The sequence below is a fragment of the Pristiophorus japonicus genome, unplaced genomic scaffold (genome assembly GCF_044704955.1).
Source record: "Pristiophorus japonicus isolate sPriJap1 unplaced genomic scaffold, sPriJap1.hap1 HAP1_SCAFFOLD_42, whole genome shotgun sequence".
NCBI lineage: Eukaryota > Metazoa > Chordata > Chondrichthyes > Pristiophoridae > Pristiophorus > Pristiophorus japonicus.
In genome coordinates this window covers 6,194,101-6,213,992 of record NW_027254090.1, presented here as the reverse complement: position 1 = coordinate 6,213,992, position 19,892 = coordinate 6,194,101, and the positions used below count along the sequence as shown (strand labels likewise).

Below are 19,892 nucleotides of genomic sequence, written 5' to 3'. Positions count from 1 at the left end.
AGTAAGGTGAACGTGTGAACGGCCACACTGCGGAAATATCTCCACCTTCAGCACCAGGTCAGACGGAGATGCTGAGCGAGCAGGTGAACTGCAGAATCCCACTTTTTAGGAGCTGATCGTTGTGCCAAGCAAATGAGTTTTGCTTAATGACTAAAAATAAAAGGTGCTAGAAGTGGGATTCAAACCCACACTTTCAGAGCAGACTGAACACAACAGCTTAGACCGCTCGGCTGTCCTGACTATCCAGTGCTGTATATGGCCACCTGCAGGTTGATTTTGAACTTTTGTGTCTTGTCACAAGAAATAAATGAGGGCAACAGGTGTTTCTCTGACTGACACCGAGGAAACAGTGAGACAGACCTTGGAGCAAGGGTGTGGTTATTGCCAAACAGCAAAAAAAATATTAATTCCGGGATTACCCAGAAGAGCAGTGACCTCGACGTGATTTGAACACGCAACCTTCTGATCGGGAGTCAGACCCGCTACCGTTGCGCCACAAGGTCTACACAGGTAGCTTGAGATGTTCGTCTATATGAAGATTCCGTAATACAAGGGGCTTTAAAATCCCTGTCCATTCCAACCAGGTATCAGAAGAAGCGCTCACCTGCCAGTCACCGTATGTTTTTTGTTTAACTTTTGTGTTGTTTTCACGGGAAAGCATCATTAATTAACCCGTCATCTTCTTTTGTACAATGAAAGAAATGCTGACTGAGGGACAGTCGATACTTCAATCATTTGTTCTGTGCTTTGCATGTTAACTGTTCAACCATATCCCATTTTACACACTGTGTTTTAGGAGTCTGGTTCAAAATCCTCATCGCTGGCGACACCAGGAATCTGGTGCAACTTTTGTCAAATTTAACAGCACCGGTTATTCCGACACGCCAAAGTTCCCTGGTGGATCCATTTTCTCTCGCTAAAAGTTATCTATTTATTGGTGAAATAAAGAGCAATTAAGGAATAAGGGAGCCCTTTTGCTATAAAAATAAATAACAAATAAAAACAGCAAATGCTGGAAATCTCAGCAGGTCAGTTAGCATTTGCCAGGAGACAAAACACACCTCCGATTGTTCCACTATAGGAAATTTCAACACAATGTTCTCGCCCGGCATCGAACCGGTGACCTTTCATGTGTAAAGCAAACGTGATAACCGCGACACTAGGGAAACCTCTGGCACAGTGATCTCAACAGACGGGAGCTGACCAGTGAGCTCCCTCTGTGCAGATCACCACTGATTTTTAATGTGGAAGCAAGTCATCCTCGACTCCGGGGATTACCTCAGAAGAGAGGAGGATCAGGAATGTGTTGGCTCACCTGAAACAACTTCTGTCCCACACTGAAAGTTCTCAATCCTTCTCCTCTGCTGCCCTTTACAGAAATGTCACGTGTTCACTTCCACATCCTCACAGTGGGGCCACAGAGGCTCCGACCGTCTCCCAGCGATCAGCGAACTCGCCCAGTTTGTAAAATTAAACCCGGGACATGTGTCCGGCAAAGGGCAGGAGAAGCGGGAGAGTGTGTAAGCTCATTCTGTAACAGATAGTAGTGGGGTTATTAACGGCGATTACAGCAATCATTAATCCTCTCACACACCTCAATTATGTTTCTGCGATGAACTGATTGAGAATGGAAAGGGTTAATGCTCGGGATCTTAACCACTCAACCAGGGAACAGCTTCGAAAATCTGTATCAATATAAAATTATATATTTATATATGAACCTGTATGTCAACGGCAAGCTGCCGAGACCTCATGGCACAACGGTCGTGAATCTAACTTTGAGCGAGAGAAATTGTTCCACAGTGACACCCATTTCATCTTTTATTCCCTTTTAAACACTAGAAACTGAGACAGGGGGAATAAATAGAGAAATAAAAGCACAGTGATACAGACAAGAGGAAGAGAGAAGGGGAAATACTGACCCCACCCAGAACTAATGCAGAAACCCCTCTGCTGCGCTCGGGGTGGCCACCCACAGCCTGGATACACTAACGTCCCAACAGCTCATTGACTGTCGGAGTGGGACCGTGCGGCGCTTCAGAAGACAGGTCGAAAAAGCAAAGTCACTGATTAGGTCTCACGTGCTTCTCTAATCAAGAGAAGCCACACACAAAAACTTGCTTTTATAATGGCTATACATTACCGCTATGATTGTCAAGCAGTTGTTTCATTGATCTGAAGGTGTGACTTCAGATGAGTCGAAGTTAAATGAAATTTGTGAGAAGTCCTGTGTTCCAATCCTGGACGAATCCATTATTTTGCCGGCGAGTTTTGAAATTGCATAGAAATTTTGCAAAGGAAGACTTGCATTTCTGCAGTGCCTTTCAGGAACTCATGACGCCCCAAAGCGCTTTACAGCCGTTGAGTTATGTTTGAAGTGTTGTAGTGTGGGGAAAGATGTGCCCAAATCACCCCACACGAACCTCAACTCTTTACAAAGGAGTTTGGTGCAAATAATCAGGTGCCTCAGGGACGAGGACTTTCTTTGAATGAGTTCTGCTTGTACCTGCATTCAAGCTTGAAACAGCAACTGGGCTTCCATCTCACGGGAGCAGCGTGTAGCGGTTAGTGAGTAGGTGACGAGGTTTGGGGTTGATGTGCGTCACTTTCAATCTTTGAAATTTCACCAAGAAAAGAAATGGTGAATCCAACTGTCCCTGCAAGCATTTAGTTCCCGTTTAATCACAAGAATATCCGCAGTCAGGAGCTGAAAAGGAATTAAAACCTAATAAGGCTTCGGGACAATCAGAATACTTTGTCACAGACAAGGCACCGGAAGGCTGGAAGGTAGATCACACCGGTTGCGGGAGAGCTGGTTGGTGGTGACATGGAATTGTCTGCAGTGTCCGGGATCAGACTGCTTCCACGCATCCACAATGAATGTCCCACCCTTTATTTGGGAAAAGTGCAACTGAGAGTGGACAAGTTCCAACTGGTCGGAGCAATCTGAAGCTTTAACTGACGGACGCCCTGGTTTGGGATGTCTTGCAGTATACACTTGTGTCAGTCTCTGTGGCGCAATGGGTTAGCGTGTTCGGTTGTTAACCAAAAAGTTGGTGGTTTAAGCCCTCTCAGGGACTTCAACTGTTTTCCCCGAGGATACTGTGCCGCACAGTTCCAGGTTGTCATTGTGTGCTTTGGTGTCACGAATATATTCCGCAAACATTGCCAGCTGTGCTGTTATCCAGTGAGTTCCTACTCCAATACTTATATGAGCATTCAGTTCAAGTGTCGAGTTTGAGTGTATACAGAACTGAACATAGATATCAGAAAATTTAACAAGGCTGTGGGACATTGTGTTTTGTTAATATTGAAACATTAATATGAATAAATCAATTTTTTCTAATATTTAATTAAACGGGTTTTCAAAATGTTTCCGCCCAGTTTCGAACCAAAGATCATTCGCGGGTGAAGAAAATGTGACAACCACTACACTACGGAAACACTGCAATTGAAGTGATGTTATGAACATAACCAGAGCTTTCACCGACACAGCTGGACTACACTTCAGGAGCTGGTTTTATGAGAATAGAAAGACGGTGCTATATTTAGGAAGGCTGTGAGTGTGGCAGGAATTGATCTCGTGTTTCCCAGACTTTACACATAGGAACAGGAGATGACCATTTAGCAGCAAGTGGTTAGGATCTGGAATGCACGGCTTGAAAGGGTGCTGGAGGCAGACTCGATCTCATCTTTCAAACGGGAGTTGGATCAGTGTCTGAAGCAAAAACAATTGCAGGGCTACGGGGAAAGGGCGGGGGAGTGGGACTCGCTGAGAGTCGGCATGGGTTCGACGGGCCGAATGGCCTTCCGTGCTGTAACCATTCCATGATTCTATAAGTTAGCGGCACATTTCATAGTGTGGGTGGAAGCAGAACATTGCAATGGGACATGGATTGAGTCGGCAAAACTAGAGGCATCTGATTCAGGAGATTTTGGTGAAGCGGAAATTCGGGAGTTTAATGACTTTGCAACGAACATTTTTGTTTTGTGCAGCTTCGGTCAGAGAAATGTTTGTGAAAGGAATTTTTTGCAGAAGTGGATGCAGCATTTCATCTTCTGTCACTTCTTTCTGGGTGTCGGGTCACATTTCCTTTCGATGTTATTCTTCCAGAATGTATATTTTCTTTGGTGTTTCACAATAACCAGACCCTTGCTCTAAAGTCAGTCTCACTGTTGCCCCAGTCTCACTGTTGATGTTACCAGCAATGAACATTTTGAACCAGACCCCGAAAGCACAGTGTGTAAAATGGTTTATGGTTCAAGAGTTAACTTGCAGAGCATAGATAAATTATCCAATTATGGAATCTCCTTCAGTTAGAATTTCTTTATTTGTGCAAAAGAAGATCATCGGTTAATTAACGATGTATTCCCGTGAAAGCAACATAAAATGTAGTTAAAAAGTAATCAACAAACTTGGTGTTCGAATCCGAGAACCTGAGATTAATAATCTCACACTGTATCAACTGAGCTCGCTGTGCTTCTGCTAAAGCAAACGTTTTTGTCACTGATTGCAGCCAGGCGCCTGTTGGCTCCGCCCCAGATGATTAAACTTAATGTCGAAGAACTGCCAGGATCTTCTTGAATGGTGGACCAGGCTCGAGGCCGAATGGCCTACTCCAGCTCCTAATCCTTACATGTTAATGACCTTATGACCTTTCACAGGAGAACAATCTCGCCCTGAGCAGGCATGAGGAGAAAGTTCCAGAAAATATTCCCACCCGGTGAGCTTTCGCGTGTGAGGCGAACGTGTTAACCGCTACACTGCGGAAACATCTCCACTTTCAGCACCAGGTCAGACGGAAATGTTAAACGAGCAGGTGAACTGCTGAATCCAACTTTTAAGGAGCTGGTCGTGGTGCCAAGCAAATGAGTTTTGCTCAATGACTAAAAATAAGAAAAGGGATTTGAAACCGCGCTTTAAGAGCAGACTGCAAACTGAACGCAGCACCTTCGACGGCTCGGCCATCCAGACTGCAAGTTCATTTAAATTTTGAACTTTTGTGTCTTGTCACATGAAGTAAATGAGGGCATCTGGTATATCTGTGCCTGACACCCGGGAAACAGTGAGACAAAGATTGGAGCAAGTGTCAGGTTATTGCCAAATAGCAAAGAAGCTCGCACCTTTTGAAGAACAATGATCCCGACATGATTTGAATACACAGCCTTCTGATCTGGAGTCAGACACACTACCGTTGCACCACAAGGTCTACAGTGCAGATTGTCCATGTTTGGAAACATGAAGGTTCCTGAAACACAGTTTCATTTACGCTGCATTGGTGCAATGAAAGGGCTTTAAAATCCCCGGCCACTCCCAGCATGGGTCAGACAGCATCAGAAGCAGTGCCCACCTGTCACTCACCCTCTCACGCCCGCTTTCATCACCTGCTGCCCGCGGACTGCAGCAAATCCAGTTCATCATCATCATAGGCAGTCCCTCGAAGCGAGGATGACTTGCTTCCTCGCCACAAAAGGATGAGTTCACAGGTGTTGCAATATTCCAGGTCCTGAACTGTATGTTGAAGGGTGGAAGATGCCTGTGCGTGGATTTTTTTAACGTGTGATGGCCGTTGCACCCCGGCCATCACACGGGCTTGACAGAGCGAGGCCTTGGTCCAGTGGCAAGGGTTAAATAAGACGACTGGAGACCAGCTCTGCTGCACGGACCCAGTGTGCACACATATCGCAGTGTGGGCTGGCCCGTGCTGCCCCTGGGCCCCTGGCCCTGAACTCATGCCTCCCTTGGGCTCTGATCACATCCCTCCACAGTCTCTCGCCGCTCCTTCGCCCCCATCTCGCCGCTCCTGCTGTACCTGTCCACGCTCCAATCACTGACCTGGACCTTGATGACATCACTCTTCGCTGCCGCCGCCCTCCTGCACCAGCTCGCGCTGCTCCCTGGAGTCGTCTCCCGGGACCTCCAAGCTGCTCCCAGGGCCGCTCGCCGTTCCTTTTATGGCCCCGACCTGCCGCTGGTGTTCTCCCGTTAGTGTATCCAGGCTGTGGGTGGCCACCCCGAGCGCAGTAGAGGGGTTTCTGAATTAGTTCTGGGTGGAGACAGTATCTTTCCCCTTCTCTCTTCCTCTTGTCTCTATCCCTGTGCTTTTATTTCTCTATTTATTCCCCCTGTCTCAGTTTCTAGTGTTTAAAAGGGAACAAAAGATGAAATGGGTTTCATTGTGGAACAATTTACTACACTCAAAGTTAGATGCACTGCTGTTCGCCATGAGGTCAAGGTAGCTAGCCGTTGATATTCAGGTTCATATATAAATATATATAAATATATCTACATCTATCATAACTGTTCACTGGTGGTCGAGGGGTTAAGATCCGGTGCACTAACCTGGTAACGATACTCGATCAATTCGTCGCATAAAAATAATTGAGGTTTGTGAGACGATTAATAATTGCTGTAAGCACCATGAATACCAATACTTTCTGTGATAGACCGAGCTGACAGACTATCTGGCTTCTCTTGCCCTTTGCCGGGCACGTGTTCCGGGTTTAATTTTGTAAATTGAGCGAGTTCGCTGATCGCGGGGAGACGGTAGGAGCCTCTGTGGCCCCACTGTGAGGATGTGGAAGTGAACACGGTGGCTGTGTGATCCGTGACATTTCTGTAAAGGGCAGTGGAGGAGAAGGATTGAGAACTTTCAGTGTGGGACAGAAGTTGTTTCAGGTGAGCCAACACATTCCCGATCAGCGCAGAGGGAGCTCACTGGTCAGCTCCCCTCTGTTGGGACTGTTATACCAGTGGTTTCTGTAGGGTAGTGGTTATCATGTTTGATTTACACGCAAAAGGTCCCTGCTTCGATCCTAGGCAGAAACATTATGTTTAAACTTGCCAAAGGGGAACAATCGGAGGCGAGTTTCATCTCCTGGCAAATGCTGCCTGATTTGCTGAGATTTCCAGAATTTGCTGTTTTTATTTGCTATTTATTCTCCTGGCAAAAGGGCTCCCTTATTCCTTAATTGCTTTTTATTTCAATTCAATAAATAGATAACTTTGAGTGAGAGAAAACGGATCCACCGGGGACCTTTCGTGTGTGAGGCCAACGTGATGTCCGCGACACTGCAGCCCATCAAAGGGCGAGACACCACTGAATATAAAGGATGAGCTCACAAATATCAAGGGCAGTGCAGTCTGGTCAACGTCAAACCCTCCTTTCTTATTCCGCAGTGGCATGAACGGGAATCGAACGCCACAACGTTTAATTAAAGGCACAAATACAAGAAACACTTCTAAATCTTTTCACTGTAAAATTATTTTACTTTATTTGAAATCCTACTGCGTTGAATCTGAAAATGAGCACCGTAGGATTTTACCTTCACTACTGATTCTATTTTCTGTGCACGGTAGGAATAACCGGTGCTGTTAAATTTGACAAAAGTTGCCCCAGATTCCTGGTGTCATCAGCAATGAAGATTTTGAACCAGACTCCTGCAGTGAGCAAAATGGGTCAACATGCATAAGAACATAAGGAAATAAGAAATAGGAGCAGGAGTCGGCCATACGCCCCTCGAGCCTGCTCCGACATTTAATACGATCATGGCCGATGCAATCATGGACTCAGGTCCACTTCTCTGCCCACTCCCCAAAGCACAGGACAAATGATTGAAGTATCGACTCTCCCTCAGTCAGCATTTCTTTCATTGTGCAAAAGAAGGTGAGGGGTTAATTAATGATGCTTTCCCGTGAAAGCAACACAAAAGTTTAAGAAAAAAACATAAGGTGACTGGCAGGTAAGCGCTGCTTCTGACACCTGGTGGGAATGGGCGGGGATTTTAAAGCCCCTTGTATTGTGAAACCTTCATATCGCCGAACATCTGAGACTTCTTGTGTGGACCTTGTGAGGCAATGGTAGCACGCCTGACTCCAAATCGAAAGGTTGTGTGTTCTAATCATGTTGGGTTGCAATTATTTTCAAAATTGTTCTTCCAGAAAATATTTTCTTTGCTGTTTGGCAATAACCAGACGCTTGCTCCAAGATCTGTCTCACTGTTTCCCCGGTGTCAGGCAGAGATACGCCTGCTGTCCTCATTTATTTCATGTGTCAGGACACAAATGTTCAAAATCAATCTGCAGGTGGCCACATCTAGCATTGAATACTCAGGGTGGCGGAGTGGTTTAAAGTGCTGTGTTCAAATCGCAGTCTCCTCTGGAGATGCATGTTTGACTTTGACATTTCATATTTTTAATCATTTAGTGAAACTCTTTGTTTGACACCACGACCAACTCCTTAATAATGGGATTCTGCAGTCCACCTGCTCGCTTCACATTTCTGTCTGACCAGGTGCTGAAAGTGCAGATTTTTCCGCAGTGTCGCACTTAACACGTTCACCTCACAAGCGAAAGCTCCCTGACCGAGAATATTTTCTGGAGCTTTTTCCTCATACATGCTCAGGAGCGAGTTCTGTCCTGAACACTCAAGCTAAAATGCTGAGTTCATTGCCCATGATGTTAGCAGCCTGCCAGTGAATCTGTTTAAGGTGTTCAAACAAATTCCTGACAAAGCTGTCCCGGCTCGCTTCCCGGAGACACCGTGGTCACCAGCGCCCCAGTTTCAGTGGGTCAGCCCCGGGAGGTAGGCCATCCGTTAGAGAATACCCAAGATCAAGGATCAGTCTACAGATAGGGATCCCCAGCCGGCAGCCTTCGGCGGTGAGGGACTCACAGGAGAGGTCGTGGTGGACCAGCCACTAACTGAGAGTCCCCAGCCTACAGCCCCCGGCTGTGCAGAATCCTCAGTTAATGAAATGAACTGAGCAGCCACACCTAAAGGGGAAGTGTGTTGTTGCCCCAGAGGGGCCATTCCCCCGATAATGTGGGACTCAGGCACACCTCCAGTCAGAACACTCTGGGTCCAGCGGTACAGACCGCCTTACCGCCGGCCACACAGGCAAACCAGAGGCTGAATAAGGGAAGGAGAAGGACAGGGATTAACTTGGCCAGTCGGAGACGGGTGGCAGATGTATATAATAGCACGATATGAGTTTAAGAATGTTGAAGAGTTCTAGTTTTAAATTAAGATTTTAGAAATTTCAGGTCACCACAACCTCATGAGGAATCCATGGGTAAAGAAGTAGTGAGAGGAATAAGATCGGTTATGAAGGAGTTGTGGCCGGCAGTGTAAGCGGTTGTTTTCAGGGGGTCAGCTTTCCCTTCTGACCTTATATGAGCGGTTCCGAATCGCTGCATGACCCTTGGTTCGAGACACTGGAATTATGAAGGGACTGTAAAAGACTTGGACAGACAATCGGTTTCAAGGTAGGAAGCAGGTATGGCTTTATTGTGTTTATAAAGAAGTAAAAGGCACACCTTTAATAACACACACAGACCAGTACACACTGAGGGGTCCAACACATTGAATAAATTGTCAAATTAAGCCTGTGGGGAAAAGAATACAGCTTAAACTCTAAATGGAGTAAAGAGGAGAATGCAGATACATTTACACAAGTAATCCCAGCCTCCCCCCTCCCAATACCCCAACTAATTAAGTTATAGCTCTTAGGGTTCAGGGGCTATGCTCACCAATCCCTTTCGACAGTTGCTGGTGATTCGCGGTTTCGGGATTCGCTGCAATTGGCCTTCTAGGCGAGCCGTACCCCGGACAGAGGAGAGGACTTCGGACTGCGTCGTCTTCGGTTGGGGTGCGTCCGTTGATACGCTAAGTTGCGTTTTGGATGTATGGGGTAAGTACCCACTTTCTTTGGTTAGGAATAGTTTTAGTTAGTCCCTTTTGGTAATTTCTCCCCCGTTGGGTCGTTCAGAAGTAGATTGTAGAGTGATTGTCAATTTGGTTGCTGACAACCTTCCGTTTTGTGGGCCTCGTGCTCGGTCAGTTCTTGATGAATTCTGGTAGTTTCCTTCACTGTTCCATTTCTTCACTGTAGAGGAAGCAGGCTGCTTGTGTCTGTGTCTGTGTTCCAGTCTGTGTCCTTGTTCGAGTCAGTGCGAGTTCCAGTCTGTGTTCTATTAGTTTTTCCTTGTTAAACTGTGGGATAGATATATCCCCCAAAAAAGGCTTTGTTATCTCCCATCAAATCTCTTGGGCTCTGTTTAAACTGTTCTGTCCATTGATTTTCAAATGTCTCCTTTGTCGGCAGTAACTCGATTAGGGTGTGAGAATGTGCTATCACTGGTTTTGCATTGTTTTAGGATTGTCCAGTTTTCCTGTGCATGATTTCCATTGTGCTAGAATCATACCTCTAGACCAACAAGTCAACTACGTATTTTATGTGGAGATAAGGTGTAACCATTATTAAGCATTTTTAGTTTGTTGCTATTCCTGATTGGAGGAGCACATGAGACGGAATCAGTGACTTTGACTTTTTGACATGTCTTCTGAAGCGCCACACGGTCCCACTCCTGCAGTCAATGAGCTGTCGGGACGTTAATGTATCCATCATCATCATCATCATAGGCGGTCCCTCGAAACGAGGATGACTTGCTTCCACGCCAAAAAAGGATGAGTTCATGGTAGTATGGTGTTACTCCTCCCTGTGCGATCCCCAAGTTTGGCCAGGGAGCGTACAGCCTGACCTGACGGCCTCTGCGTTTCACTCAACAAGTGAGACACCATAAGTAAAGAATAATCGCGAGTTGACAGACAACCAAAAAGTGGGAAGCTATTCTGATCCCGGCAGGAAATTCTATATTTCTGAAAATGTCCCACCAAGGTGGAATTGTGATCTCTAGAATCTTTCTCCCTATCTCAATTGTTTTCTGTTCTCGAGAATCGAAATGTTTTTGTGAGATTACTACAGCTGCTAGCAGAGCAGTAAGTTGTTCGGGTAGTGGGGGAATTTCATCGCCAAATGTACAACATAATCCTGCAGGTTTGTGATGTTTTCTCTCACAGTGAGGTGAACAGTGGAGGGTTCAGGAATGGGGACAATCCGTTCCTGGGACACTTGAACTTCTGCCTCGGGTTTAAAGCAAAAACTGCTGTCACTGACCGGACACCAGAAGTGACCATGTTGTTAGTGGGGCGTACTGGTGGTGACACAATATGTCCCACCCCCGATGTATGCTACCTGTGGAGGGACATGGTTTTGTGCCATTACCTCCATGGTACAGTTGATAGACTGTGCACCAGCAGCTTTAAACCCACACTGTGGTTTAGAATAGGTGTTGAAGTGCTGGGGACACAGTATTATGTGTGCACCCGGAGAGGTCAGTACCCGTCACAGCGTGTTCCCACTTTATGACATAGGGTGGGACTGCTGTGAAATGAACATGTGCACCTCCTTGAATGACTCCAATGTTCTCCACCCTGTATATAGTGTGGGAAGGGCTGTCCCACCCATGACCGACATCCTTAGTACTATCCCCATGATGGTGTGATTAGAACATCGGGATCGATTGGGACAGGGTAAGTTTCAGAAGCTAGGCCGAGCTGGCACGGGCTTAGTGAGTTACTGTACGGGTGGAGGGCTGCAAGGTGCTTGTTACTGATCCAGTAGGGGACTAAACCTTGTTTTAAATCCTCCAGGTTGTTGCGGCCCTCGCCCAACAACCATGCCCCGTACAGCACACACACCTCGTTCTGTGCAACCTGGTCAGAATCATTCCTATCCTCCCGTATGAGTGCATTCCCTGTCTGTGCATGTTTTTCCAGCTCAGCCACGATTTCGTTTCAATGGATCATCATAGCCTGGTCCTCGTGTAGCTCTGAGCCTTCTCCTGTGTTTTCTTCTTTCATGATGTTTCTCAGTTGGTTCTTTCGACCATTTATCTGCATGTGTAGTTCTATATCGTCCAGGCTATTTATCACAGAGGATCCTGCATGATATGCAGTTAAAATGTCGTACAAGGTGCCCCTTCTAGGTCTTCCCATGCCCATGGTGTCCCTAGCGTATAGGATGTATATATCTGTTTTGTCTACATTCTCAAATTCTAACTCATAAAAGTTCTTGAACATTTCTCTGAGTAGGGCCTGGTATAACTGCTCTATTCCTTCGGGCACCAGTCAGGTATTTGCACCTCGGTAAAGTTTAAAGTAACTGAAGCTACTGCATAATGTAGACCCTGGTATAACACCTTTTCGGTTGGTACCAATACTGATCCATTCCCGAGTCATTGGTGGTGGTCGGACACCTTTCTATTATTGTTCTCACTGGCGGGGTCGTGGGCAGGGGTTTCTTAATGTGCGCTATAAGTTCGGTGGTGTTAATTGGGAGTGGGGAGTGTGGGACCACACACCCGTGTAGGCTGGAATCCCACCCCATCCCTTCCCCGTCATCTTGCCATTGCCTGGCAAAGGCGATTGATATGTCTGCAGGACAGATCTCCTCTGACCACCACATGCAGATGTAAATTCCCTGTTCAGACTCCCACCACTTGTTCTAACACACCTTCACTCCTCCCCGTGTCCCCGTGATGGTACGGTACGTGTCATTCCTGAGTCTTTCCCAGTCAGAGTGCTGATCACCCATATCCTTGCTCAGCTTCCTGAGTCAGCACCATCTACCCAGGGGAATCATTCCTTTACAAGTCAAACATACACGTTTTCCCTCCGTGACACTGACCCACGCAGCAACGACCCGTATCCTGGGGCATGGAACGGAGGCCTCCCCAGAGGTAAACCCTTCCTGGCTGGAGTAGTGGGTGGAATGAGACCCCATCCACCCTGGCCACCTTCCCTCGTGGGCGTACACGGCGAGCTATTCCACACCCGGCGTGTCACCCGCTGCAGTCACGATCGGTGCTCTCTCTCCTGAGACCATAAATGGGGGATTCTTCCACGTCTCCTCAGCTGTCGCTGCTCATCCTTATCAGGGTGAGCAGGAACAGGACCCTGTTCATGTTGTTATCGATCTTGTAGTGCCTCTTTTACTGCCGACAAGGTGGGGTCTTTTCCTTTCCCCAATACATATGTCACTATTTAGTCACCGGCTGTCGGCTGAAACTCTTAACTTCTATATTCATATAAACATCCTGATCCTATTCTACTCGTTTCACACCTTCCATACGTGTGGTTTCTTTTCAGTTGTGGTGCCCTGAAATCATTACACGCATAATCTACACTACGCTAGATTCTTACTAAACATACCTTAACACATATCGTATTATTTATGTACATCTGCCACCCATCTCCGGGTGGCCAGGTTAATTCCTGTCCTTCTCTTTTCATCTCTGGCCTCTGGGTTTCCAGCGGGGCCGGTAGTAGGTCGGACTGTACCGCAGGACCTGGAGTGTCCTGACCGGAGGTGGGTCTGAGTCCCACACTATTGGGGGAATGTCCCCTCCGGTGATACAGCACACCGCTCCTTTGGGGGTGGCTGCCTGGTTCATTTTGTCCCCTGGGGGTTCTGCCTGGTTGAGGGCCGTGGGCTGGGGACCCCCAATGAGTGGCTGGTCCACCACTATCTCTTCTGGGGGTCCCTCGTCGCCCGAGGCTACCGGCTGGGTGTCCCTGCTCGCAGGCTGGTCCCTGATCTTAGGTACCCTTTCACGGCAGGTCCCTCCCCCGGGGCTGAACCACTTAAATTGGGGCGCTGGTGACCACGGTGCCTTAGGCCGTGGTGTGCGGAGAGTCCTTCTCAGGGTTTTGACCCCTGGGGGTGCGTCCAAGTCCCAAATGATTGGGGGGATAGCTCCTCCAGTAACTCAGTCCATCGCCCCTCTGGGTACAGTCTGTGGGTCTGCCACGTCCCCTGTGGGATTTCCACAGTCGGGGGCTGCTGGCTGAGGGTCCCTGCCTTCAGCACGGTTCCCTGTTCCTGGCTGTCCCTTACGTTTAGATGCTGCCCCGGGGTTGAAAAGTTTGCACTGGTTTATGTGGAACCACTTTGTACGGCGAGGCATTTTCACGGCACAGACCATGGGGCTTGCCTTGTTGACAATGTGGTACGGCCCCATGTACAGTGCCTCATAAACCCCTACTCGAGCGTAGTTGCTGACCATAACCTGGTCCCCTATCTCCCATTCATGGTGTTTGCGGGGCTGTAGCATCAGTCAGTTGCTCCGATGCTTTTTTCCCATATTGTCAGCAGCCTGCCAGTGAATCTGTTTAATGTGTTCAAACAGGTTCCTGACAAAGCTGTCCCAGCTCGCTTCCCGGAGCTGACCTTCCGTGAGTACCGGGGGTAATACATGGTTGTGGGTTCGCCTGGCTCTGCCGGTCATGAGCTCATACGGGGAGTACCCCGTGATCTTTGACTGGCTGGCCCGGATCCCTATGAGGACCAGTGGTCTGACCTCTAACCACCTCTTGGGTGAGTCCCCTGTCTCTTTTCGCAGCCTTTCTTTGATGTTGCGGTTTAAACACTCCACAGGCCCGGAGGACTGCGGGTTGTGGGCGAGATGCCATTTCCCTTTGATGCTGAGCATCTTAAATGTCTCCTGCATCACCTGCCTGGTGAAGTTGCTCCCCTGGTCGGAATCCACGTACTGGGGTAGTCCCCATCGGGAGAACACCTCCCTGACCAGGATCCTGGCTGTTCCCAGGGCAGTGGCTGTTCGGCATGGGAAGGCTTCCACCCATTTGGTGAATACATCCACCAACACTAGACAGTACTGGTAACCTCCCTGGGCGTTGGGTCGGGGCCCAATGTAATCGACCTGGATCGACTGCCAGGATCCCTCTACCTTCCTGATATGTCCCATAGACACCTTCCTTTACTGTGCATCGGGGTTGTTGGCAGCGCACACCAGACTGCTGGCACAGAACTCACGGACGTCTTCCCTGAGTCCTGGCCACCACCCTGCCTGTACCACCCATTGCCAAGTGGTGTCCTGCTCCTGGACCCTCGTGTGCCAGCTGGAGGAATTCTCTCCGCTGTTGTTGGGGAACTACCCATTGCTCCCCACTTAAACGCATTTCTTCTGTACAGGCTGTCTACGCTTTCCCCTTTTTCTAGCGTGTTCAGGACAGTTTTAGGGACGGGGTCTTGGATCTGAACCGTTTTTAGGTCCGGGGAGAATGCTACCCCTGCCCTCCCTGTCAACCCAATCCTGCCCCTGACTGCTGCGATGGGGCCTGGGTTGTACGGATCCTAGAGCTTGCCCGTGCACGCACCTTGCTTGGCCAACATGTCAGCCTGCTGGTTTCCCTCGCTCCAGGGTTCAGTGGTGGAATGTGCCTTCACTTTATGTATATAGGTCTTCCCTTCCTTCCCCTCGGCTGTCATGATCTTTTCCAGTCGAGGCTTAATTGCCAGGGGTCTCCCGTCTGCAGATGTGTATCCGCGACGGGACCAGATAGCCAAGTACTCCAGACACGAATTGCATGTGAACATACTGTCCGAGAAAATCGTGTGTCGGGTGGGGAATTCTTCGGGGTGTGTGACTACATACACCACCGCAGACAGTTCAGTGTGCTGGGCACTCATCGTACTGGGGAGTTTAATCACCAGGGCAATGCCTGCCTCTGGGTCATAAACTCCGCAGCCTGTGAGTCGTTCACCCGCAGATCCGTGCTTGAACCGTCCACAAAGATCTCTCGGCTTGTGGGATGTAACCCAGCCCGAAAACCTATGCTAATTTCCCATACCCCTTCTATGGAACACCGGTGGGCGGTCCCTGGATAGACCAATTTGGCTGCGAGTCTTGGCTCGCAGAGACTCTTACCCCTTAAGTCCATCTGGGAGTGGAGTAGGTTCCAGCGAGCAATGCGGGCACTGCTCTCTGTCCCGTCCTTGATCCTCCCGTCCAGGAGCATTTTGATGGGCGTATGGTGGGTAAGGAGTGTGATAGGGGACCCCCCTGTGAAGATCAGTGAACTTTTCACAGCCCAGTGAGTGGCTAGGAGGTGCCTCTCAAAGTTGGAGTATCCCTTCTCCACATCCGTGAGTATCCTGGAGGAGTAGACCACTGGTCTCAGCCGGCCGTGCCGCTCTTGGAGCAGTACTGCACTCAGGCTGTCCCCACTGGCTGCTACCTCCAGGAAAACTCTTTACCCCCAACAATAGCCCCGAGAGCTGGTGCGGTCTGCAGGTCTTTATTGAGTTGGATAAATGCTGCCTCGCAACCTTCGTCCCATTCCCACTCCACTCCCTTGTGTAGGAGTCGGAGCAGAGGGGCTGCTGTAGCTGCACAATCCTCAATTAAATCTCTGCTGTACCCGGTTAGCCCGAGGAAAGATCTTACTCCTGTCACTGTGTCGGGAGCTGGTAACTTCTGCACTGCTTCCCTTCTAGCTTTGTCAATGGCCCTTTCCCCAGCGCGCACAGCCAGTCCCAGGAATTTTACTTCCTTCAGGCCGATCTGTGCTTTTGTGGGATTCACTTTAAACCCTTCTTCTTTCAGCAGCTCCACCAGTTCAGCCAGCAGTGGACCATGCTCCTCCCCCCCATCGGTGAACAGGAACAGGTCGTCCACATACTGTACCAGCTGCTGGGGTCTGCTGAAGCTCTTTAAACTGTTGGCCATACATTGATGGAAAATACTGGGGCTGTTGTGGAAGCCCTGAGGGAGACAGTTCCAAGTGTATTGCTGTCCTTTAAAGGTAAAAGCAAACTTGTACTGATCTTCTCTTCTTAAAGGTATGGACCAGAACCCGTTGGAAATATCCAGCACCGTGAAGGTGGTCGCGGAGGCTGGGATACTTCCAATGAGGTCATCCGTGGGTGCGCAGGCGGGGATGTTACGGTTGAGTACTCGATAGTCCACCGTGGCTCTCCAGGTGTTGTCCCGTTTCTTAACCGGCCACAACGGAGAGTTCACATGCGTAGCTATTGGTCTCAATACCCCTGTTTCACTAAAGAACCCAAGGCTGTTTCCATGTCTGCCTCTGCCTCCCTGGGGAAGTTATACTGTTTCTAGGGTCGAGTCATAGGGTCATCATCTATGCTAACCTCGACCCCGTTTATCCTCCCACAGTCATGTTTGTGAGTGGCAAAAGCTGCAAGGTTTGCCCTTACATACTCTTGGTACTCCATTGGAGTGTTACTGACCAGTGATTCAAGGTTGTAACACTCCTTGGCTTCATGGTACACACCGTCCCTTTTCCCCATTTTTCTGGGATAACCATCACATCACTCTCCTGTCCCATACATACTGACCCCGAATGACGGTGGTTTCTTAAATCCACGAGGATCCCATGGCCTCGAATGAAGTCAGCCCCCAGGATCCCTCTCCCTTCCTGTTCCCACTTCATCAGGACACAAGTCCATTTGGTGTGCAGTGATCCGAAACGAATAGAGAACGGAACGGAGAAAGAGCCAACCTTCGCGGTGCCTGTGAAATCCACCAAGCTCTGGGGGACCCCGCTAGACAGAGGTGAGGCGGCGGGGTTATTTACATAGACAAGGGTGCTTGATGCACCGGTATCCAGCAGGTCAGTCCCTTTCACCTTTTCCACCTCCATCTGAACGGTCGGTCTCCCCCACGCATCGTACTCGAGGGAACACGGGTAGACAGGCTGTGTCTGTTCTAGTCACTGTTTTGGCTGGGATGGGGCAGATGGGATTTCGGTACCGGTGGCAGTCGCTACACTCCCAGAGCCATCCAGCATTGTTCGCAGCGCAGTCAGAAATGTATCAAACGGGTGGGGAGGGGCTGGCTTCTCAGTCTCGGTCTTCTGGGCAGGGGCAGGAGAACTCTTCCCTGCGCTACTCTTCCATGGGTCTGGAGAAGGGACTCCCGTCATTACAGCCCATGGCTTCTCGAATATCTTCCTGGACAGCAGCACATGTCCTCTGTCCCCTTTTGCTCTCGGCAGAGAGGAACCTGTACAGCTTGCTGTCCAGTGAGAGGAGTTGCATCTTTGCTATCTCGGCATCATCACACGCGTTAATATCCCCTGCCTGTTCCACTTCCATAAAGTGGACCGAGGTGTCCCACTTTGGGGTGAGCTTTCCCAGGTGACTTATCATAGCCCTAAGCTGTTGGGTCATGTGGGGAACCACAAACTGACTTTCCAGGGGCCCCAGACCCCCAGCACCGGTGGGCGGGCCAAACGTTTGTTACCGGACCGGGCACATTGGCCCTGGTTCTGGCCCTTCCTGTTCTGGCTCGCCTGCCCCTCCTCCCTGCTGCCAAGCCAAGCTCAAACTCGGTGCCACAGGTGGTGGTGGTCCGCTATCTCTGTCCGCCCCACAACTCGTTCACCCTCCTGTTGCCGAACCGGTATAGTCACCGGCACCACAGGTGGTGGTTGAATAGTTTCCTCCTTCTCTTCCAGGTTTACCCGGGCCATACCCGGGTTTATTAGGAATACCATGCCTTTTGCCTTGGACAGAGCAAGGGTTAAACTTTTGATTTGTTGCTGGCAGGGACCGTGGTCTCCTGACTCAATAGTGCTGGCTACTTTATAAGCTGCTGTACGTCTCTTAACTTCTCCTCCAACTCTTTTACTTGAAGGGTGAGGCGAGTGTTTTCCTCCCACAGTATCTTTTCATTATTCTTAGCCTCGGTAACCTGACACTGTAAATAGTTCTGGCTGTTTTTGAACCTTTCCATTCGCTGTGTCTTTCCATGTTTTAGTTTACAGAGTTCCCCCCACACATTTCTTCTGCCATAGCCCTGTCATGTGATGTTTCTGCACATTCACATCGTTCTGCCTGCAGTGACTCGATGTTCTTATCTAGGGGTTGGACCTGTCGCTGTAGGCAGGCCACCCAAATTGCCTTTTCTACTGATTCCTTATGGTCCTTGCTGGGTGTCCAGGGCCGCAGCGTATCCTGGATGCTCAGCGCGCAACAGACCAAGCACCCATTAAATAAGAACATAAGAATTAGGAACAGGAGTAGGCCATCTAGCCCCTCGAGACTGCTCTGCCATTCAACAAGATCATGGCTGATCTGGCCGTGGACTCAGCTCCACTTATCCGCCCGCTCCCCATAACCCTTAATTCCCTTATTGGTTAAAAATCTATCTATCTGTGACTTGAATACATTCAATGAGCTAGCCTCAACTGCTTCCTTGCGCAGAGAATTCCATAGATTCACAAGCCTCTGGGAGAAGAAATTCCTTCTCAACTCGCTTTTAAATTGGCTCCCCCATCTTTTGAGGCTGTGTCCCCTAGTTCTAGTCTCCCAGACCAGTGGAAACAATCTCTCTGCCTCTATCTTGTCTATCCCGTTCATGATTTTAAATGTTACTATAAGATCACCCCTCATCCTTCTGAACTCCAATGAGAAAAGACCCAGTCTACTCAATCTATCATCATAAGGTAACCCCCTCATCTCCGGAATCAGCCTAGTGAATTGTCTCTGTACCCCCTCCAAAGCTAGTATATCCTTCCTGTAGTAAGGTGACCAAAACTGCGCGCAGTACTTCAAGTGCAGCCTCACCAATACCCTATACAGTTGCAGCAGGAACTCCCTGCTTTTGTACTCCATCCCTCTCGCAATGAAGGCCAACATTCCATTCGCCTTCCTGTTTACCTGCTGCACCTGCAAACGAACTTTTTGGGATTCATGAACAAGGACCCCCAGGTCCCTCTGCACCACAGCATGTTGTAATTTATCCCCATTCAAATAATATTCCCTTTTACTGTTTTTTTTCCCAAGGTGGATGACCTCACATTTTCCGACATTGTATTCCATCTGCCAAACCTTAGCCTATTCACTTAACCTATCTAAATCTCTTTGCAGCCTCTCTGTGTCCTCTACACAACCCGCTTTCTTCCCAGTAACCTTTGTGTCATCTGCAAATTTTGTTCCACTACACTCTGTCCCCTCCTCCAGGTCATCTATGTATATTGTGCACAGTTGTGGTCCCAGCACCGATCCCTGTGGCACACCACTAACCACCGATTTCCAACCCGAAAAGGACCCATTTATCCCAACTCTCTCCTTTCTGTTAGCCAGCCAATTCTCTATCCATGCTAATACATTTCCTCTGACTCCACGTACCTTTATATTCTGCAGTAACCTTTGTGTGTCACCTTATCGAATGCCTTTTGGAAATCTAAATACACCACATCCATCGGTACACCTCTATC

The 19,892-nt window shown here is 48.8% G+C and overlaps 1 non-coding gene across 1 annotated transcript; it reads right to left on the bottom strand.

Annotated features, from left to right (window-relative positions):
• Positions 1-431: 431 nt before the first annotated feature.
• trnag-ccc (transfer RNA glycine (anticodon CCC)) lies at positions 432-503 on the bottom strand. Its single transcript has one exon. It is a non-coding gene; the product is annotated as a tRNA-Gly (tRNA).
• Between the last annotated feature and the right edge of the window lie 19,389 nt (positions 504-19,892).